Source organism: Stegostoma tigrinum, chromosome 9 (genome assembly GCF_030684315.1).
Source record: "Stegostoma tigrinum isolate sSteTig4 chromosome 9, sSteTig4.hap1, whole genome shotgun sequence".
NCBI lineage: Eukaryota > Metazoa > Chordata > Chondrichthyes > Orectolobiformes > Stegostomatidae > Stegostoma > Stegostoma tigrinum.
Window position 1 is genome coordinate 92384682 of NC_081362.1, and position 23537 is coordinate 92408218.

General features: G+C 43.5%; 1 protein-coding gene across 2 annotated transcripts in view; it reads right to left on the reverse strand.

Annotated features, from left to right (window-relative positions):
• hivep2a (HIVEP zinc finger 2a) overlaps positions 1 to 23537 on the reverse strand; it is a 264542-nt gene that overhangs the window by 236301 nt on the left and 4704 nt on the right. The window contains exon 1 of one of the 2 annotated variants that reach the window (XM_048536449.2): positions 14766 to 14928. The exons of the other annotated variant lie outside the window; for it this stretch is intronic. The gene's annotated coding sequence lies outside the window, so the exon portion shown is untranslated. Of the gene's footprint in view, positions 1 to 14765; positions 14929 to 23537 lie in introns of those variants that run through there. 2 annotated transcript variants of the gene reach the window in all.

A 23537-nucleotide genomic window follows, 5' to 3' on the forward strand; every position in this document is an offset into this window, starting at 1 on the left:
AGGCAAATGGAACTAGATTAATTATGGAAACTGAGCGGCATGGACAGGTTGGGCTGAAGGGTCTGTTTCCACGCTGTAGACTTCTATGCCATATACTCTACAAAACCATTGGCTCCTTATACCCAAGGAAGGCTCTTCCATTGGTGCTGTACAGTAAAACTCTTGACATCTACACATCACAAGTAACTCAATAGAGCTCTCTGGTTCAGTGTGTCTAAAACTTCTCCTTTACATACTTCACCTCATCTGGCAGATTCTCAATCTCTCCTCAATATCAGAGTCACGTCATCACAGTTTACTTTTTCCAGTGGACTACACAATAAGCGTTTCTCATGCAACAACTTCAAGACCACAATGCATTGACTGTAGGATTGTTGAAGGCAAGCCAATCATCTCTTTCCAAATAGAATCAAAAATACCTGAAAGGAAACATTTACAGGGCAACAGGGAAATATCAGCACAATGGAACTCATGCACAAGGGCTGGCATGGCGTCGAAGGGCTGAACAGCCTCCTAATGGGCTGTAACATTTTACAGTTGCACAGGGGTTTCAGAATCCTGGAAGCAATTTTGAGATCGGAATGGTAGCTCTGTTGAGAACAAGTGCACTTCTGGATTACAATTCTTCAACCCCTCTGTGCTGCCATTAGCTGTGGTCTGCAGCTCCATTAAAAACATACTACATGCTCTCACTCCACTAGATAATTTACTGGACTGTGTAACCACATTCCCAGCAAGGACGCTTCTTCCATTTACATTGGGTTTCATTGTGTCATTGAACCTCACTGGAGAAAACATGACCTTCCAGCTGCTGATTTTCTGTCAGCTTGTTTTAAAATTAGATTGACAATTCCCTTCTCAATTATAACATTCACAGATTACAACATTAGTGGCAAAGATCTGCTGGATTACATTTTCTTCAAAAAAAACACAGACCACAAATCAACAGGGGTAACCAAGTCATCAGCACTTTTTAAACCACCCAGCACAAAATGTGTACTTCACAAATGTCTGACCAACAGACCTGCATTTACATATCACCTTTCACAGCCACCAGAAATCCCAATGCTTTACAGGCAATGAAAGCCTTTGGAAATGTAGGCATCTGTAATCTAGGAAACAGCGTAGCCAATGTGTGCACAGTGAGCTCCCAAAACAGGAATAAAACAAACCTCTATTTCACGGATGTTTCCAGGAGCTTGCTCTGGGCATATTGGTTAATTTACTTGCTACACAACAGCATTTCAAAAAAAAAGAAAAGAAAAGAAAAGTACGGCTCAGGCTTTGGCACTTCACCTTAGGACATCTTGGCATTGTGAAAGCTGCGATAAAAAAGTCAAACGTTTCCGGGTCTGTGTCACAATTGTGTTACCCCTCCCTGCTAAGCCAAAAAAGTCCAGATTCTCCTGAGCTGGGTCAGATCAGGTTGATTCATCACTGAGAATATTTCTTATTTGTACCTACAGGGTTCACAGCAGTCACAGCTGCAAGCTACAGTTGGACCTGCAAGGCAGTATCAGGCTCAGCGTCTACGCTGCTTCTTTTACAAATAATACCTGCTGGAGTCTTGCTGAGAGAAAAAAAGACACTGTCAAAATTACATAATTGTGGGTGTGCACAGAGCAATACTGACAATTGTGGATTGTCAGACAGGCCACAGTGTGCACGGACTGAGAGCACAAAACATAATACACAGACAGCTAGAACTGCTGATGCTGGAGTCGTAGGTACGATACGCTGTTCTGTTCTTTGTAAACTGACATGTTTCAACTCAACTGAACAGAATAAGTGACACAAAAACAGAAGTTGCTGGAAAAGCTCAGCAGGTCTGGCAGTGTCTGTGAAGAAAACGCTGAATTTTTTTTCTTCACAGATGCTGCCAGACCTGCTGAGCTTTTCCAGAAACTTCTGTTTTTGTTCCTGATTTACAGCATCTGTGGTTCTTTTGGTTTTTATTTCAAGTAAGTGGCATCCTTCTCCAGTTCATTTCTCAGGGTAATACCTTGACCAAAATAAGTGCCAAACTGCTTTGGTTAAAAAATGTAAACAACGCGTGGCAGTTAACTGTCAGTCATCATTAACTGTGTATTCTCCATGACAGACAGAGTCCATTTGCCAACTAATCCATTCACTCTGTATAAAATCTTGACTTTGGTGTTTCTTGTCAATTGCCTTCTTGAGTGCGGGAGGCTGATATTGACAAATGGGCCTTTTTCCCAAGCAATGCTGAAGTGCAACACAGGCATGTAACACGTCATATTTAAAAAAGAAAATCAGAAGAGTTGTTTGAATTATACTGCATTCATAGAATGAAGCAGCATAGATGGAGGCTATACATTCTATTGTGCCTGTGCTAGGTCTTTGAAAAGAGCTGTCAAAATCATTCTTAATTAATGGTGCACCATAACAGAAGCACTAATGAAGCAACAAGGTGCTGTTACACTTGGAGATCAGTGTAAACACTAGAAATACTGACTGAACCCTGACTTTATTCTTTCAATCATTGGTGGCCCTGCCTTCAGCTGCCTGGGCCCAGAACTCTGGATTTCCCTTCCTAAGTCTCTCAGGTTGTCCGACAGTCAAACTATTTGAATGCTCTGTCAAAAGTATTCTTCTTCAACGACCTTTCTCTGACTATCTCAGCAGCTCTTCAATTGGGAAATGTTGTCCGATAATCACCCCTGGAAAGTACGCAGAGATGTTTTTCTTTCAGAGCACAGGGATCAAACAGAGCATGGTCCTCAGATATAACACACACAGTGTGGAGCTGGAGGAACACAGCAGGCCAGGAAGCATCAGAGGAGCAGGAAAGCTGACGTTTCGGGTTGGGACCCTTCTTCAGAAAGCTGATCCTCTGATGCTGCCTGGCCTATTGTGTTCCTCCAGCTCCACACTGTTATTGCTGACTCCAGCATCTGCAGTTCTTACTATCTCCGATCGAGGGAATGATCCTCATCCTAGCCAGCAAATTCACCTTTACACAAAGCCTCACTGGGACAACAACGCTCATGTCTAATGAGCAAGTATAGAGCCCATGAAAAGTGAAGTTGGGGCAGAAGCAGGGGCAGAACAGGCATGGTACCATAAAAACAAACACAAAAATCCATACAAATTAAATATGGCAGCACATTTGCACTTGCCCATCGCTGCAATTGAAAAGCTGGGAGGCCACATTCTCAGGCAAAGAGGCCGCAACTACCTAAAAGAGGGTAAAAAGGTGGGATAGGCTCACAATGCGAGGGAGCAAGGTGATGGAAAACTCCGTGTAATTGCAATCCGGATGTGGGCATCAAAATGGGGTGTTCCCTTTCAAGCAAACCAAAAGAGAAAGTAGAGTTGGTTGGGTTGTAACAGTGTGGTTTTGGGCGGGAGAGATACAGTCGGTAACTTTAAAACTAGCTGTGAGGCCTTCACATTTTAACTCTCAGCAGATGAAACTGCTTTAGCCATGCCTGTGCATGGTGGAACAAAGGACTGCTCTGTATTAAGGTTCTTTCAGGATCCTGCGCAGGATTTTAGTCCATTGAGATACTAGGGATGGAGTGCTGGGCTTAGGTGGGGCAAGCCAAGAGAATCATTGTGTTTCAATGTCGTGTCAAACTTAATTTATCACGTCAAATTCAGTCTTCTCCCACACAACCTTATCTACCACAACCAGTAAATATACTGTAACCACGAACATCTCAAACGATCACATAGAAACAAAAAAAACTTTCAAGACACAACCCAAGTTTTGAATAGGAAGAATCTAGCGTGCTATTCACAGATTTTGAAATAAAAAACAAAACAAACAAAGCAGTCAACATAGTGCAAAAGAGTTTCCGAGATAGTAGGAACTGCAGAAGCCGGAGAATCTGAGATAAAAAGGTGTGGAGCTGGATGAACACAGCAGGCCAAGCAGCATCAGAGGAGCAGGAAAGCTGACGTTTTGGGCCTAGACCCTTAATGCAAATTCTGTTTTGGAGACCAGAGATTTCAGCTCCATGTCTACTGCAACTACATCTCAGTGCTGGGTGTTTGAAAACTGTAACTCACCTCCTGACCCTCCCAGGCACGTCCGCTATCTACAAGGCACAAGTCAGGAGTGTGATGGAATACTCCCCACTTGCCTGGAAGGGTGCAGCCCCAACAACACACAAGAAGCTTGACACTATCCAAGACAAAGCAGCACTGGCCGATTGGCACTGCATTTACAAACATCCCACTCCCTCCAGCACTGAAACTCAGTCACAGCAGTGTGTACCATCTCAAAGGTGCACTGTAGCAACTCACCAGGGCTCCTCAGGCATTGCTGTCTAATATAAATGCACATAATTTAGATACTTCCAGAGGCTAAAGGAGGAAATATACTTGTGGTATTGTCCCTTTGAGCACTGACAAGATGCTGCAGTTAACAATTGCAAACTAATCAGGAAATGTTAGAAAAGCAGCAATTTTGACCCCTGGGTGCCTTTCTCCGGGAATATCTCCACTCCCAGAAAATTGGAATTACACAGAATCTGAGCATGGCACCATTTTGAAAAAGAAACGTACCTGGAGAGAGGTAACGAGGTGAAATTCACGTGAAAGTGGAATTTGGGAAGGACTGATTCTGACTGAGCCAAAACCAAAATCAAAGCTGACAGTTCACCATAGTACAGAAGGACCTCAGCGTTATGTTTCAGAGGAGATGTTAACCCAAGTTCTCATTGGCCTTCTCTGGTAGATGAAAGATCAAAAGACACAGAAGCAGAAACAGGTCATTCAGCCTGTTGCACGGCTGAACAGACTCAATGAGATGACAACAGATCTTATAATCCTCAACTCCACTTTCCTGCCTTTGCCCCATAACCCTTAATTCCTTTACAGATTAAAAATATGCCTACTTCAGCTTGGAACATACTGAATCAACCAGCTTCTATAGCCCTCTGTGATAAAGAATTCCACAGATTTAATACCCTCAAGAAATTCTTCCGCAACTCAGTCTTAAATAGATAACCCTTTACTGTGAGATTATGCCTTCTGGTCCTGGATTCTCCAAACAGTTTTTCTGCATCTAATCTGTCAAATTCCCTGAGGATCTTGTACGTTTTAATAAGGTCATGTCTCATGCTTCCAAATTCCAATGAATATCAGCCCATCCTTCTCAACACTTGAGCAGAGGCAATGGTCTAATGGTATTAATGCCAGACTATTAATCTAGAAATTCAGCAAATGTTCTGGGGACCCAGGTTCAAATCTTGTCAGAGCAGACGGTGGAATTTGAATTTAACCGCCATCTGGGATAGCGAATCTAGATAAACATGAAACCATTGTCAATTAGCAGGAAAAACCCCAATCTGTTTCACTTCCAGCAAGGAAGTCTGCCACCCTCACCAGTCCGATCTGATTTACACAACGACAGGGATGACTGTCAACCACCCTCTGAAATGGTCGAGCAAGCTACTCAGTGGTCTCAACCAAGAAATGCCCTCCCTAACAATACCATGGATTTATGACAGTACGTGGACTGCTACAGCTCAAGGAAGCAGCTCACCATCTCCCTCTCAAGGGCAACTAGGGACGGGCAATAAATGCTAGCTGGCCAGGAATCCCCATGTCCCTCAAGAGAATAATAAAAAGACAAACAAACTTTCCTCATTAGACAGTCCCTGTATATCTGCTGTCAGCCTAGCGAGATTTTTCTGAACTGCCTGCAATACTGGTGTATGTTTCCATGGAATAGTAGCCAAAAACTGTTCACAGTATCCTAGGTGTGGTCTGTCTAATGCCATGTACAGTTTTAGCAAAACTTCTATACCTCATTCCCTTTGAGATAAACATCAACGTTCCAGTCACCTTCTCTATTACCTGAACTTGGATATTGGCTTTTTGTGGTTCATGCACAAGGACTCCCAAATCTCTCTGTTCTGAGGTTTTCTGAAATCTCTCACTATTTCAATAAACATAGACTTTTTCTGCCCCTCAGACACTATCTGGCTTGCTGTGCTTTTCCAGCTTCACATCTATTGACTCTAGCTTCCAGCATCTGTAGTCCTGACTGTCTCCAGCTCAAAAGATCCTGCCTTAAAGAACACTGCAGAGTGCTCTCCAGTGTTCTGGCCAATATATACCTGACAAACCAGCAGAGAAGTAAAACAGATCATCAGGTCATTATTGCAGAGTTGCCCACATTCATAAATATGGGTAGAATATGAATGCTAGTCAGTGGTCACAAAACAGGCAACAGCTGAAACAGAGAAGCTAAGTAAGTGGCATCAGCTGTAAGACATTGGACTGACACTAACTGGCACTTATATCGAGGTTCGGGGATCACAAAGGCTTCAGATCGGAGCCCTTCTGAGAAAAGGTCAACGTTCCTGCTCCTCTGATGCTGCCTGGCCTGCTGTGTTCCTCCAACTCCACACCGTGTTATCTCAGACTCCAGCACTGGCAGTTCCTACTCTCTCTGGGGTCAGGTTAGTTTAGCAAATGGGTACAGGTCTAGGCGGAAGCATTCATATTGAACTCCCAAAGTATGGCCACCAGAGGAGAGATTAAGACCAGTTTTGATAGAAACTGCGGCTGGCCTCTCCTCAATGTTTAGCAAAATGCAAAAAGGAAAAGTCAGAACAAGTTGATGCTCAGTTAAACCTAACTTATTTTCAGATTTCTTCATGAGATGAGCATTGTTGGCTTGGCTGCCATTTATTGTCCATCCCTAATTCACACTGGAGGAGGTGGCTGTGAACAGTCAACATGGAATCACTGAACATTGGAGCAATGAAGTTTTTATTAACTGGAATGTGGGGGACCGGGAGCATGCTGGTTGATTAAACATTCTGAATACCACAGTAAATCCTGACCAAAGTTTTGAGACGTCAATATAGATTCATACAACACAGAAATAGGCCCTTCGGTCCAACCAGTCCATGCCGACCATAATCCCAAACTAAACTAGTCTCACCTGCTTGTGCTTGGCTCATATCCCTCCAAACATTTCCTATTCATGTACTTAGAATTTTTTGAGGGATGCTACGTAAAAACACCAACACACTAACCCTAACCCTCCTAAAAATCAATGCAAACACACACAGTTAAGTAATAGAAACACAGTGCATGGGGGTATACACAGCACTGTTATACAGTATTTACAGCATAAATACTGGGGCATCACAGTATTTGAGGTAAATAATTTTTGCTGGTGCATCAAGAGTTCCAGTTGATAAAAGGTGCTGGTAGAAACAAACTTTGCTGAACCTAAATCTTTGTTCTCTCTGGTACGAATGGCCATGGGTTTGGGAGATGGATAAAATTATGCGGGGCACAGATAGGGTTGAACGTTTCCCCTGGGCATAAAGATCAATGGCCCAGGGGCAGAGAGTCAAGGCAAGAGGCAGAAGGTTTAGAGGGAATGTGAGGAAAATCCTTTATAACCCAGAGAGCGGTTGGAAAATAGTACACACTTTCTGTGAGGGGAGTAGAGCCAGAAACCCTCATTACACTATAGTATTTAGAGGGGCCCCTATGATACTAATGCATACAAGGCGAATGGGAAAATGGGATTAGAATAGTTAGGTGGTCATTTTTGATCAGCACAACACAATTAAGGGCTTTTCTTTTCATCTCTCCAGAGAAGATTAACTTTTGGATTAAATAGCAAGGCAGTGACCACATCACAGACCTGTCGAATCAGTACAGAACAGACGGAGGCTATTTGGCCCAGCGTTTTTGAGCCAGCTCTCTGCAAGAGTGAGTTAGATACGGTCACATTCAGATTCCTTCCTTGGAGCCTGGTTACATTTTCCTTTCCAGATGACAATCAAAGTCACTTTTGAAAGCCAGTGATCGAATGTGCCTCCACCACACTCGAAGTGCACTGAGATCCTAATCACCGACTCTATTAAATACATGACCATTGATACTTTTGATAAATCTGGTCCCACAGATCCATATACCGGTGGGCAAAAAAAAAATTGTCTCCATCCACTCTGCCCAGAGCCATCATGAAAATCTCCTTTCAACCTTCTCTTCTCCAGTAAAACCATCCTTCCTATCTCATTTACCAAGATCTTATATGCAACTGAAGTTCCTCATAATAAAGACCATGAGAAACAGGAACAGGAATAGGCCATTCGGCCCCTCATGGCTGCTCCGCCATTCAATAGGATCTTGGCTGATCCAATACTCCTCGTGTCCACTGACCTGACTTTTTCCCTGTAATCCTCGAATACCCCTCATCCCTCAAACCATTCAAGAAACTTTTTCCGCACACATTTGAAGGATTCACTTCATTCCTAAAGTCCAGTGTCCAGAACAGAGTATGATTTTTCAAGTGAGGGTGAAACAGGGATCTACACAGGTTGATCATAGCCTTCTTGCTCAAGACATATGGCATACTTGTCTCCATCAGTCAGGGCAATGAGCATAAAAGGTTGTCGTCATATTGTTGCTGCATAAAACCTAGGTTAGGCTGTATCTGGATTACTGTGTGCAATTCTGCCACCATACTATATATGGAAGCTTTGGAGATGGTGCAAAAGAGTTTAGAGCTATGCAGCACCGAAACTGACCCTTCGGTCCAACTTGTCCATGTCGACCAGCTATCCTAAATAAATCTAGTCCCACCTGCCAGCATTTGGCCCCTATCCCTCCAAACCCTTTCTATTGATTTACCCATCCGGATGCCTTTTTAATGTTGTAACCAGCCTCCAACACTTCCTCTGGCAGCTCATTCCAAACACGTAACACACACTGTATGAAAAAGTTGTCCCTTAGATTCTTTTTATATCTTTCCCCTCATCTTCAACCTATGCCCTCTAGTTTTAGACTTGCCCCCATCCCAGAGAAAAGAGCTTGCCTATTCTTCCTATCTATGCCTCTCATGATTGTATAAACTTTTAGAAAAGTCACCCCTCAGCCTCCGACACTCCAGGGGAAGTAGCCCCAGCCTGTTCAGCCTCTCCCTGTAGCTCAAACCCTCCAACCCTGGCAAACCCTCGTGAATCTTTTTTGAACCCTTTCTACTTTCACAACATTCTTCCTTTAGCTGGGAGACCAGAACTGCACACAATACTCCAAAAAAGGTATCCTAGCCAATGTCCTGTACTGCTGCAACATGACCTCCCAACTCCTACATTCAATGTCCTGACCAATACAGGCAAGCATACCAAATGCCTCCTTCTCTATCCTATCTACCTCTAACTCCACTTTCAAGGAACTATGAACCTGCACTACAAGGTCACCTTGTTCAGCAACACTCCTCAGGACTTTCCCATTAAGTATATAGGTCCTGCCCTGATTTGCCTTTCCAAAATGGAACATCTCACATGTATCTAAACTGAACTCCAGAGGTTTAACAAAGTTGGATTATTTTTGCTAGAGCTTCAGCGGCTGAGGGGAGACCTGATAGAAGTCTATAAAATTATGAAGGGTGTGGACAACGTGGATAGTCGGCATCATTTCCCAAGGGGGTGGGAGAAATGTGTCAAATACTAAAAGGAACATTGGTTTAAGAAGAGAGAGGACAAGTTCAAAGAAGTTGTGCGAGGCAAGTGCTTTTTCTGTGGTCAGTGCCTGGAACAAGCTCCCAGGGGCGGTGTTAGAAGTACGTATGACAGCATTGTTTAAGAGGCAGTGGGCAGGCAGGGAATAGAGAGCTATGGGCCAGGTGCAGGCAGATAGGATTAGTTTAGAATGGCATTGTGATTGGTTCAGACATGGTGGGCCGAAGGGCCTGTTCCTGTGCTATACCAGACTGTGCTCTATGTTTGCACTCAATGCCCCCATGTATTAATTCCTGGAACTTGTGCGCTTTTGCTGAATAAAAATTAATTGAGCATTGCTAGCTGGTCCATCATTTATCATCTGGGAGACGTCAGTGATGAGCCACCTTCCTGAAATGCCACGAAATAGGAACACTCAAGAATGTTGTTAGGGTGGGTGTTCCAGGAATTTGATCCTGTGATGCTAAAGGACTGGTAATATAGTCTCCACTTGGAATGCACACAGTGCAGCAACTTCGGAGTAAGAATACCTTATAGGCCATCAACATAGCTAAGGATACTCAACAGGATAAAAAAAAATTGTGCTGCAATCTCCTTCCTCCCCATTCTTTGGGGGAGATTTTACTGTTAGGTAACAACAGGTCAGTCGAGAGGAATCTGGAATCGACTGACGGCAGGCAGCAGAGACCACCTTCACTAAACTGTATAACTCAACTTGTTCTCTGCAATCAGACAACACTACCTACTTCTAAAAGCTTATTTCACAAACATTAGGCCCGTGGCACTAAAAAAAAATGGTTAAACAGTTCAGTTATGCAGAACATGGCAATCAATATTAAAACTTTGCATGTCTTTCTATAGCCCTCACATTAGAGAGTGGACAGGGAATGTTAACAAGGTATTAATCTGCAGGGGAATCTGTCTGTATACACATATATAAACAAGAGCACTGCATCGCTTAGAAAGCATGTTGTTTGCATTTAATAACCTCTTATAGACATGATTAGAGTGGCTGCACATTTGCCTTGGGTAAAAAAAAATACAGTAGTAGTAGTAAAGGGAAGCACTTAACTGGCCATCAATATCACACAGAGTTAGGGATAAATTTATTAGTCAAGATAAAGGATTGGCCAACCAACAGGAAGTTGAGGGTCAGGATGAATGGGTCTTTTTCTCGTTGGCACCAAATGGGGTTCCATGGAGTTTGGTCCCCAGACCCCAAATTATTTACAAATCTTTATTTCAGACTTGGAAGCAGGGATTGAAATGAACCAGTGCATAAATTTGCAGCTGACACTACTTCAGATGAAGTTGCAAAAGTGAAATAAGAAATTTACAAATGGATATGGATGGGTTGGGTGAATGAGCCAAGTTGAATATGGATAAATGTGAGGTTATCCATTTTGGTCACAGGCAACCTATTATCCAAATGGAGTGAAACTTCAGGGCGTTTCAGTGCACAGGGATCTGGGTGTCATCATGCATGAATCACAGAAAAGTACTACCCAGTACAACAGGTAATAATGAAGGCAAATTACTTTAGCAATAAATGCCAAAATTCTATATGTGTAGGGAAGTGTTGCTTCAATTGTACAAGGCATTAGACAGACCATACATGGAATACTGCATACAGCTTTGATCCCCTTACTTGAGTAGGAATGTATTGTATTGGAGGCATTTCAGAGCAGCTTCACAGATTGATCCCAAAGGAAAGGTGTTTGACTTATGAAGACAGATTGAACAAGTTAGGTTGACTCTGTCTGGTGTTGGGAAGAATGAAAGGAGATCTAAGTGAGATACAGAAGATGCGAAAAGGGAATTGATAGAGTAAACTTATTGCCCCATAAGAGGAAGCATCTGCAATCTAGAACAAGAGATCATAGTTTCAGGATGAGGGATAGCAGATTTAAAACAGAGATGAGGAGAAATTAATTCTCACAAAGGGTCTGGGTGGAATTCACTCCCCAGACTATGGTGGATACTGGAACATTGAGAAAATTCAAGGAGGGGATAAACAGATTTTTAATTAGCAGTGGTTGCAGGGTTATGGGGACCAGGCAAGAAAGTGTTGTTGAGGCCAAAATGAGATCAGCCACGATCCTATTAAATGGCAGAGCAGGCTTGGGGGGCTGAATGGCCTACTCCTGCTCCCAGGTCTTATAGGTGAACGGAATTTGGTGTCAGGCAGCAGATTTTTGGAAGAGCTCAGGAGGGTGGGGAGGCTGACCAGAGGCATGGTGGTATAACTGAGACTGGAGAGTGGGTCAGCATGGACAAGAGCTTCAACAGCAGTAGGGGTGAGATGGGTGGGCACTCTCAAAATGTGGAAAACATGAGAAGCTCATGCTCAGGGCAAGCATTGGTCCATCCTCTAGCAATGACACAGGAGATAGACCGAATACAGATTATGACCCAGGAAAAAGATAATAGCTTTGTTCATCCCCATATTTAAGTGGCAAACTTACTGCTTGTTAGTACTGAATGCGAGAGACATTAAGGACAGAAAATAGGAGCTGCAGTAGGTCATTTGGTTTGATTTTTTAGGATAATGGTGGCCTAATGCTAATGTCATTGGATTAAAGGCCCAATTTAATGGTCTGCAATACCCACCAAGACAGCTAGTGGAACTTAAGTTCGATTTATGAAAAGGTAATCTCACTAAAGGCAATCTTGAAAACTCATCTGTTTCACTAATATCCTTTGAAGGGAAGGAAATCTTCCATTCTTACCCTGTCTGGGCTTCACATGACTGCACAGCAACATGCTTGATTCATAACTGTCCTCTGACATGGCCAAGGCAACCATTGGGTTAAGTGCGAACTTGGCTCCCAAATGCTGGCCTTGCTAGTGATGCCCATATTTGATGAAAGAATGAAGTAAATTAAAGTTGAAGCTGTTCCACTATTGAGAAAGATCACACATAATCTCATAACTCAATTGTACCTGTCCGCAATGTTTCCACACACTCATTCACGTACTGCAAATAACGCCACTTAGTATCAAATATTACACAGCCCAAAAAATCATTCACAGTGCATGGTCAAATGAAGTGATGACAAACCCATTATTAATTTAAAATCTGTCTCTCCGTCCATTTTTTTTTCAAAATCCCAGCACTGTGGGTCAGTGAATTCCACAAATTCATAACCTTTTGAGAGCAATAATTTCTCATCTGTTTTAAATCAGCTATCTCTTATCCGAAAATCATGACCTCTCATTCTAGATTGTCCTCATGAGGTTACATCTTCTCTATGTCTACTTTGTCCATCCCATTCAGCATTTCATATACCTCAGTTAAATCTCCTCTCATTCTTCTAAAAACTCAAGAGAATGTAGCCGAAACTTCCTCTTCATAAAGACAAACCCCTCATCTCCAGAATCAATCTGGCAACCCTCTTCTGAGCTGCCTCCAGTAAAACATCCCTCCTCAAGCAGGGGACTCAAAACTATACATAATACTCCAGGCACAGTCTCACTAATACCTTGGATAGTTTTAGTTTCAGCACTCTCCCATGCCTGTACTACTCTTTAGGACAGCAACATCTTAATGTTAAAACTCTCATCCTTTAGTTCAAAGCCATCCCTCAGCTCGTCTCTCCTTGCCTCTAATCTCCTGCAGCTCTGCACTGCTCTGAGGCATCTGCCTGCCACCTAGGCCAATCATTTGCACTCCTTCCCAACAGCTGCCTAGGCCCTACACTTAGGAATTCCCTTCCCAAAGCTCTCTGGCTCAGTCCGCCTTTCAGACACACCTTGAAAGCTCCCAAGCTTTTGGTAACCTGGCCCAGTTTCTTTATCAGGGATAACAGGAACTGCAGATGCCGGAGAATCCAAGATAACAAAGTGTGAAGCTGGATGAACACAGCAGGCCAAGCAGCATCTCAGGAGCACAAAAGCTGACGTTTCGGGCCTAGACCCTTTCTGATGAAGGGTCTAGGCCCGAAACGTCAGCTTTTGTGCTCCTGAGATGCTGCTTGGCCTGCTGTGTTCATCCAGCTCCACACTTTGTTATCCCAGTTTCTTTTTCAGTGGTTTACTACTTGATAACACTCCTGAGAAGTATTTTGAGGATGTCTCAGCGCACAAGGGCACCTCATAAGCCTTCATCTTTGCCTTTGATAATGTCATACATTCACAAATATACCCACAAATGTGCTCATATATGTGCAATATGCACAGATATATGTATGCACTCATGTCATGTGTGCACACACAACACATTGTGTATGTCTGCACAATATCTTTAAGCATACTCTGAGCTCTGTAACATGCCCCATCCTGACACATTATGAAGAATGTCCAGCTGAGAATGGTTGGTCATATCCCCAGCATGAGTCAGCACCTTCAAATATGCCTGAGGCTGGGGCAGCTAAGAGATGGAAGGAGTGCTCATGGGGGGAGGGGAGGATGCATTTGCTAAGCCAGCCCTTTAAGAAGGGCGCATGGAGTCACATTTTTTTTTAAAAAATTAGTTTAAAAAAAAACTTAAAACGGCTGAAACACAATCTACAAGCAAGCTGCTGCTCTCTGCTTCAGGCTCCCTAGTGTTACAGGAAATCGTTTCGAAAGGGGTTTGGTACATTTGTTTCTAACAAGAAAAGCAGGTGCAGGCATAGAATGCTTTCTCTCCTGCTTCCAAGTGAACTGTTAAGAGTACTGTTCGCTGCGTACCACCACTCCCTCCCTCAAAACCCCACCCTCCTAGGAAACGCATACACCGACAGGAACCCAATCCGGACGCAAGGTTAAACCATCTTCTGCACATTCGATATATACCAGGGAAAGCGGTAGGGGGGCTGACGGCTGAGGAGGAAAATGATAGAGCAAAGCTTCCTCCCCCTCCCCTTTGCACAGTGCATGCACGAAAACAAAACTAAAAGCCAACGACAGTTCTGCCTTCTGATTCTGAACTTACTGACGACCACTTGCCTCTAATTATCGATCTCCGCTGCTCAAGCTCCTCAGCAACTGTACATCCACCATCGCCTCGTTTTTGCTTCAAATTATACAAAAAAAAATGTACCTGTTCCTGAAACAGGAAGACCGGGTGGGAAGGAAAAAGTCAGCCAATTGCACTGCTGCTCAGGGTTTGGTGTGTGAAATCGAATGACTGGCACAGCGCATATATATATTTCCTTTTAAAAATAGCAATTTAAACTCCAGAGAATTCCCTGCAACTTTAAACTCGTGAAGCATTGGTTAATCAAAAATAAAACTGAACAGTCTGATCTGGAGGCCTCCTTGCTAATGAATTGCACAGTTAGGTGAACTGGCCCAAAGAAACACATGCAAATTGCCTACCTGACAACGCGTACTCCTGGTATCACACAATTGATGAATTCTCCCTGAGGTACCTGGGCACCTTTCATCCCAGTTCATATACAGTGCACGTACCTACTCCGACAAGTACAACCCTTGCTACATAAAACTATTTTTCCACCCCACTGTCACTCTTGAGAACAGATCATTATGTTTCTTACATCATTAAGTTGGAAAGTACCACTGTCATTCCATTGGTTCCCTCCTGGAAGTAGGGATGTCGATCAGGCTACTTCGAGCTGCATTGGTTGAGTGCAGCATGCAGACATGGAAGTGCATGGATCTCAGCTGGCTCCCTGCAAAAAAAGGTGTTTTTTTTCTCTCTCTCTCTGAAGCAGGAAGAGAGGAGGCCGTCAAAGCGTTTCCTGTTGTGCAGCTCAGACAACTGAGAACGTCACAGCTTTCAAAATCCGTCAGGGGTGTCAGCAGATACGGGGCAAAGTTCAGTCATTTCCACCAGAAAAAGGAGAGAAGGCACTGAGGGAATGAGAGTAACCGAGAGACAGGCTGAAACAGAAACGACAGTCACTTGGGAAGGTGAAGAGATAGAGGGAGAAACAGGCGAGAGACTTGAGGACAGTCAAATAGTGAAACAGAGGCAGTAGCTGCGGTAGATATCACTAAACTAAGTCATTATCAGTTCCAGCTTATATTCATAAATGTGCACATCCCTGAAGGGGACAAGAGGCTCACAAAACCAGTCCAGGTTCTTTCTTTTTTTAAATAATGATATTCTCTGATCAGTTTTTGTTCTAGATTTTTGTCTGCCATTCAAATTGATTGCAAAATGAAAATTGCAATATATCAAACCAAGTCCTAAGGAATAAAAACGTTTTTTTTTTAAACAGAGAAGGAAACAGACTTTTAAAAGATTAAAATTTGTACTCAAAATGTGGATTGTCCTAATGGAAATGTCATCCACAGCCGCGGCTGGGAATTCTGAATGCAGAAATGAAGGCACATGTGTCAACAAGGCAGAGAATGCAGTGATCACAGTGAGGCACCCAGGCACAGTCTATTGGAACGAAGCAATACAGAAATATTAACACATCAACTGCAACCTGATACTTGTGACATGTGTGAAAATAAAGTGTCCTACTTGTGTGCACCAGCAATTTTTAATTTGGCATTAAATTTTAAAACAAAATTCCTCCAATTCAGTAAAATGTTTGGGCAACAGACTTTGTTTTGACACAGCACAACAATAAGGTGATGGAAGGGACCAAAACCAGGGTGGGGAATTCTGATATTTCCGTTTCTATCAATACACCCTCATTCACCTTGAGCTGAACTTCCCAGCCCAAGTCCAAGGAGACTGCCCCATAATGTCACCCGTCTCCATTAGCTGATAGCCGCCTGTCAAATTTCCTGCTTCCCTTCCTAGTCCTAAGCAACTCTCTTTGGAAATGTGTTTCCTCTGTTATTTAACCCCCTCCACTACACAACAACAGCAGCTCACCACCATCTTCTCAAGGGCAATTAAGAACTGCCCTCCACATCTCATGAATGAATAAAAAGACAACCATTAAATTAGCTGAGGTGGCAATAATGGTCAGCACAGATATAGTTGGCCGAAGGGCCTAATCCTGTGCTGTACTGCTCTATGTCAGTATCTATGTCCCCACCTAACCCTAATATAGTGACTAGACATTTCATTGGCTATGAATTAGATGAGGACTTCCCAAGGTCATATTGAGTTTGAAGATGATTTCTTTCTTTCTCCATTTTAGCAATGTGCAACATGCAGCTCTTCATGGGCCACACGGTGGTTCAGTGGTTAGCACTGCAGCCTCACAGCGCCAGGGACCCGGGTTCGATTCCAGCCTCTGTGTGGAATTTGCATGTTCTCCCTGTGTCTGCGTGGGTTTCCTCCCACAGTCCAAAGATGTGCAGGCTGGGTGGATTGGCCATGCTAAATTGCCTGTAGTGTTCAGGGGTGTGTGGGTTATAGGGGGATGGGTCTGGGTGGGATGCTGTAAGGGGCATTGTGGACTTGTTGAGCTGAGGGGCCTGTTTCCACACTGTAGGGAATCTAATCTTTGATAAAAATGGAAATAGCTGAAAAAACTCAGCAAGAAAAAGACAGTTAATGTTTCGGATCCAGTGACCAATGCTTTAATACCTTTGGACTTGATTTGATTTACTGCAATCTTCAGAAAGAGTCACTGGACCCAAAACATTAACTCTGCTTTCTCTCCACAGATGTTGCCAGACGCTGCTCAGTTTTTCCATCAATTTCAGTTTTTGTTTCTGATTTCCTGTATCCTCAACACTTGGGTTTTTATGCCATGATCTGTCTTCGAAACCCCCCTCAACAATCTTTAAATCTGATCTTCCAAAGTCTTTTTCCAAATAAAAAAAAGTTCAACTTCCTCAAACATTCCTCATAACTGAGAGTCTAAATGTAAGGAATCGCTGCACCATTTACCCCTCAACACTACGGGACAGTGATAATATTCTTCCTACCAATCTGGTAGTCTAGCAGCATCATTCGTTACCAGTGGTTCCTCACAGACAAGGATGACTCTCTTCCACTCTCAGGATGGGTCTGTAGGTGACTGTACAGACCAAAGCAGCTACCGCAGGATCTGTCACATCTGGGGCAGAAGGTGGTCGTGGGAAGGGGTGGGTGAGGCATTGTGTAGCAGCGTACAGCTGTTTGCCCCTGGTTTCCGCCTTTTCCCGACAGCAAGTCTCCAGGTGCTTGATGCCTTCCCGGATGTTCCTCCTCCACTTTGGATGGTCTTGGGCCAGTGACTCCTAGAGGTCTGTGGGAATGCTGCACTTCACCAGTGAGACTTTGAGGGTCCAGAGTGACACCTTATACAACACAGTTTGCCTGCACTTGTTTAAATTCGAGGCAAATTTTATGTTTCCCAAAAGCTTGGCCCATACAGTCTGTGAGTCATTGTGATTGTGAAGGAATATTCACTGATGTTAGTCTAAATATAGTAGATTCTGTGAAGATCTGCAGGATTTTTCATCACTAGCACTTTAAAGCAATCACAAAGCACACATACAGCAAGAAGCTTCAGGCGAAGTAAAGCTTGCCTCTCATAATATTACTTACCCATCTGCACTTGGATTGATAAAACTCCCAGAGAGAAAACTCCCAACAGAAATAACGCCAGAAACATTCACTGTACCAGAAAGGGCATGCAGAGATTTCAGACAGAGACCCTTCATTAGAATCGACTAAAGTCACAGACAAACAGCACTTAAGGGGGAAAAAAATCTGAGCAAAGATCAATGACCTGGAACGCTAACTTTATTTCTGTCTCCACAGATGCTTCCTGGCCTGTTGAGTATTTCCATCATTTTCTGTTTTTATAACAGAACCAGGGGAATGGAGTTGGAACGAAAACATACGCATGCACACACACAAGCATGTAAGTGTGAAATGGAATAAAACAGACTGTAAAACGCTTGACTGGAGCAGAGGAAATAGCTAAACAGCTTGAGTAATTTAAAACTAACGCAGTTTGCAACAACAACTTGCATTTAGGCGTCCCTTACACTGCACTTCACACTCCTGTTATTTGAGAAATGAAATTTGTCATTTGTTAAGGCAGGTGACCAAAGGCTCAGACAAAGAGGTTAAATTTTAAGCACCATCTTAAATATTCTGAGGGATGTTTTAGTTCCTAATATTTCCTTTGGGGAACAATTGTCAAACTGAATCTGATTTAAAACTTCTGCGATGCAGTTTGGGTCATTTTACCGGAGGCACAATTTTCCAGTTTTGCTCGGTGATGTTTGTAGGGGATTGAGTGCATTAGGTGCCAGCTTAGAGATCACTCCACTCCCCACAACGAGCAAGATGATGCACCGAGTGACGTGGAAATCTTCTCCATTAAGAGCTCCTCAAAGAAATGCCAGGTGAGTGAGGATAACTATTTGTCCAATCACTTGGCTTGACATTGGCAGCCTGGTCACCAGAAAATTCTAATCACCCAGATGCCAGCAGCTTCTAGATTTGAAAGTCTGCCAGTCCTCAGACGAGGGGTGTGGGTGCATCCAGCGGTGAGGTGAAGTCTGTGGTCATGTGGCAGCAGGGTGTCAGAGGAAAGGCTGGGGTAGGTGGGGTGGATTTTAGGGGTCACCCACTTGCTGGCCATTCATACTTCCAACTCAACCCCAAATTTCTGTAATTGGGAACAACCCCCACCAACTCCATCCATCCCCACCAATCCATTGTAGGACACTACTGGTTCACAGTCAGGAACCTAGCCTATCCCTGTGATCAATGTGATCAGGGAAGTAGCAAATTGAGGACCTTAAGTGCCTGTTAATTGACCAATTGTGGGCCTTTATTGTTCGTGTGTTTGGAAAGTGGTCCACCCAGAATTTAAAAACCGAAAGAACTGTGGATGCTGTAAATCAGAAACAAAGACAGAAGTTGGTGGAAAAATCTCAGCAGGTCTGGCAGCATCTGTGAAGAAAAAAATCAGCGTTAACATTTCGGGTCCCGTGACCCTTCCTCAAGGCTGCTCAGAACCTTCACTCAAAGTTTAGTTGCAGAGGTGGCAAGAAGTGAGAGATTCTCTCAAGGGGTAATTCACTCAATGACTTCCCCTTCTCTTCATCGACAGTGCCTTACGTTAGAGGTGATATAGAAATGCTATTAATGAATCAGCATACCAAAGAAAAATCTCCTTCCAATTTTTTGCTATTTGCTGTGCACCTGGGACAGTACTGATGGGCTGCTTTTAGACTGACTGTGTGATGTGATACCGAGCCAATCATACCCACAGGACACTAGGATCAGTTCCCAGTCCTTTGCTGAGCTCACCTGAAACAGGCGCAATTGAAACCCATATGTTTTCCATGGTTCGGGACAGTCAAGAGTTGGTAGAGATGAGGGGACAGAGTGAGGAAGATAGAAGCCCTTGGTATTCCTACTTTTGGCTGCTATCCAATGATTCTCAGAAAATTTGAGAGCAGTTTTGCATGGGAATATTTGGCAGCTGGATATATAATTAGGCCATTCGGCTCCATGACACTCTTCCTTATGGCATAGTGGGTTAGGACCATTTGGAAGGAGAAAAGTGCAAGTGAAGAAATGGCGTCCAAAAAAAAAACTGCCTGGACTGATGCTACCTCAGCAGAATGTTTGTGGTGAGACTCAATCCAAAATTTGAGCTTCACCTGCCAAAGTCCCAATGTGAAAGTGACTAACACCAGTAAATATTCCTCCCAATGCAACATTGTCAAGCATGTATTTAAGACTATGTGTCACCTGCTGCATTTCAGCAGGATTGGTAAAAATCAATTTATTGTTGGGATATAAGCCAAAACCAAACTTTTACTATTATGGCAAACCAACTAGGAGATGTGCAACACCAACTGGGAGTTACCATTGACTAGAAACCGAGCTGGATTCGCCACATAAATACCACGGCTATGAGAGAAGATCACAGGCTAGAATACTGTGGTCACTAACTCAGCCCCTAGCTCCCTGAAGCCCATCCACTGAAGCACAAGCCAGGAGTGTGATGGAATACTCCCCACTTGCCTGGATGAGTGCAGCTCCAACAACACTCAAGAAGCTTGATACCATCCAGGACAAAGCAGCACACTTAATTTTTTTTTCTGACGAAGGGTCTAGAACTGAAATGTCAGCTTTCCTGCTCCTCTGATACTGCTTGGCCTGCTGTGTTCAGCCAGCTCTAAACCTTGTTAGCCCACTTAATTAGCAACACATCCACAAGCATCCACTCCCTCCACCACAGATGCTCAGTAGCAGCAGTGTGTACTATCTACAAGATGCACTGCAGAAAATCACCAGGGCTGCTTAGACATGACCTTCCAAACCCATAACCACTTACATCTAGAAAGACGAGGGCAGCGGATACATGGGAACACCACCCCCCCTGCAAGTTCCCTTCCAAGCCACTCTCAATCCCGACTTGGAAATATATTCCCCGTTCCTTCACTGTCATGAGTCAAATCTTGGAATTCCCTCCTTATTTCTATAGCACTGTAGCGACTCAAGAAGGCAACTCACCACTGCCTTCTCAAGGACACTTAGGATGGGGAATAAATGCAGCTCTCGCCACAGATGCGCAGATAATGAAACAAAATTTCTGCCAACCCCAAAAACATTTTTCCTTAAGGTTTAAAACGTTCCCTCTGTAACAACGCACTTAGAGGTTAAGACATTGATAAAACACAGTGACAAGCAACAACTTCTATCATATTCACATTCATTGACGTAACGAAACCTCTCAAGGTGTTTCACAGGAGCAATGTCAGACAAAATTTGACAGTCAGCCTCGTAAGGAAATACCCAGGCAGGAAACCAAAAGCTTGGTAAAAAGATCTAGGATTCAAGGAGCATCTTACTTGGTTGAGATGTTAAAGGTGGAAGGAGATGCAAAGAGGTTTAGGGAGGATTTCCAGAAAGAGATCGAGGCAGCATAGAGCAGCAACTCAGAAAAGGTAACAATTGATTTGAACCTACAGCAGAGACAGGAATGCTAACCATGGTTAACTATAGCTTAACAGATAATATTTTCTTCAGCTGTGTCACAAGCTCATGAGTTCTATTCCGGTGGTTGAGCGTATTAAGCCCATGTTGAAAGAGTGCTGTAATATTGGAGGCATTGCCTCGCAAGTGAGAGATTATACTAAGATCCCCTCTGCTCTCGTAGGGTGATGCAAGTGATCCCATGGCATCATGCAAAGGGGAGTTCTCAGTTTCTTGGGCAATAATCACCTCTATCATTGTCACGTTGTTTTTGTGACTTTGTTCTGTGTGTAGATCTCCCAGACGAGAGCACTGGCTAGACTTCAAGAAGTACCCCAGTAGCTAGGAGATGCTTTGGGATGTCCTGACAGGTTCTGTCAAAAAGCAAGGTTTTCTCTTCCTTTTACACATAAAGCAGGTGCAGCACAGCAGTTCAATCACCAAAATCCTAACAGCAATTCCTGTAAATCCACGCAACAAAATAGGAAACCCACACCAGAGTTCTTACACCTGTCTAACACGATCTATTCTTTATCTCCTCAATATAGCTTATATAAATGGAATCATAGAGCTATGCAGCACAGAAACAGAACCCTTCAGTCCAAGTCATCAATGCTGATCTAATCCCATTTGCTAGCATTTGGCCCATATCTCTCTAAAGTCTCCCTCATTCATGTACCCATGCAGATCCCTTTAAATGTACTCATCTCCACCCCTTCCTCTGGCAGCTCATTCCATACATGCACCACCCTCTGTGCGAAATATTTACCCCTTGAAATTCTGGATGTGAGTTTGCTCGCTGAGCTGGAAGGTTAGTTTTCAGATGTTTTGTCACCATTCTAGGTAACATCATCAGTGAGCCTCCGGTGAAGCGCTGGTGTTATGTCCCGCTTTCTATTTATCTGGTTAGGTTTCCTTGGGTTGGTGATGTCATTTCCTGTTCTTTTTCTCAGAGGATGGTAGATTGGCTCCAAATCAATGTGTTTGTTGATGGAGTTCCAGTTGGAATGCCTTGCTTCTAGGAAAAAAAACTCGCTAACCCCTCAAAATCTTTCCCCTCTCACCTTAAATCTATGCCCTCTAGTTTTGGGATCCCCAACCCTGGGGAAAAGACTTTGGCTGTTCACCCTATCCATGCTCCTCATGATTTTACAAACCTCTACGAGGTCACCCCCTCAGCCTCTGACACACCAGGGGAAAAAGAAACCCCAGCCTATTCAGCCTCTCCCTATAGCTCAAACTCACTAGTCCTGGCAACATCCTTGTAAATCTTTCCATGAATGATGCGAGTAAGGTTTCAATTTATCAGCTGGTTACTGGCTTCATCACACAGCAGCTTGTAATATTTCTCCTCTGGTGCACTATAGGAAACAGAACTGATTTTGGGGCATGGAAAATAGGAGCAGGAGTAGGTCCTTCAGTTCTTCAAGCCTGCTCTGCTGTTGGATAAGGTCCTGGCTGATCTGATTGTAGTCTCAGCTTCACATTCCTCCCACTGCACTAAACTCTCAGAGGAAATTAACATCAAAATGCAGCAACAGAGGGCAATTGTTGTATTACAGTATCAACAGTTTGCATTGATGAAGAACTAATTCAATGGAGGAACTACGTACAGGGAAGGCCAATATGGATTGGAGGGTCTTAAGGAAGAGGATCCTTCTGAAGAAAAAGATTTCTGAAGGAGGGTCTAGACCCGAAACAAGACAACAAAGTGTGGAGCTGGATGAACACAGCAGGCCAAGCAGCATATCAGGAGCACAAAAGCTGATGTTTCGGGCCTAGACCCTTCATCAGAGACATCAGCTTTCCTGCTCCTCTGATGCTGCTTGGCCTGCTGTGTTCATCCAGCTCCACACTTTGTCATCTCAGATTCTCCAGCATCTGCAGTTCTTACTACCTCTGAATGCTTTGGGGATATGAGTCTAGATATCTGAAACTAACTATTCACATAGCACCACTTTAGGCAAGGCTATGGTCAAAGCTTATGAGGTAGATCACATTAGATTTGACCAAAGGTATGCTTTTAACACACAATCATTGCAATTTTCTCTCTTCCTCTGAATATTTGATCAAGGTGTATGAGGTTAAGGCATTGAATTGCATTATCTGTCACTCCTGCTGTACCTCTTAAAAAACAGTGTCAGTGTCTCCCAGAGATTCCCAGCAATGCAGTAATATCCACAGGTTGTCTGCTGTACAAGAAGTCTGAAAAATCACTGATTTAGGGAAATTGTGCCACATTTCCTTATTTTAAATTTACAACACAGGGCTCAAATGAAAGAGTG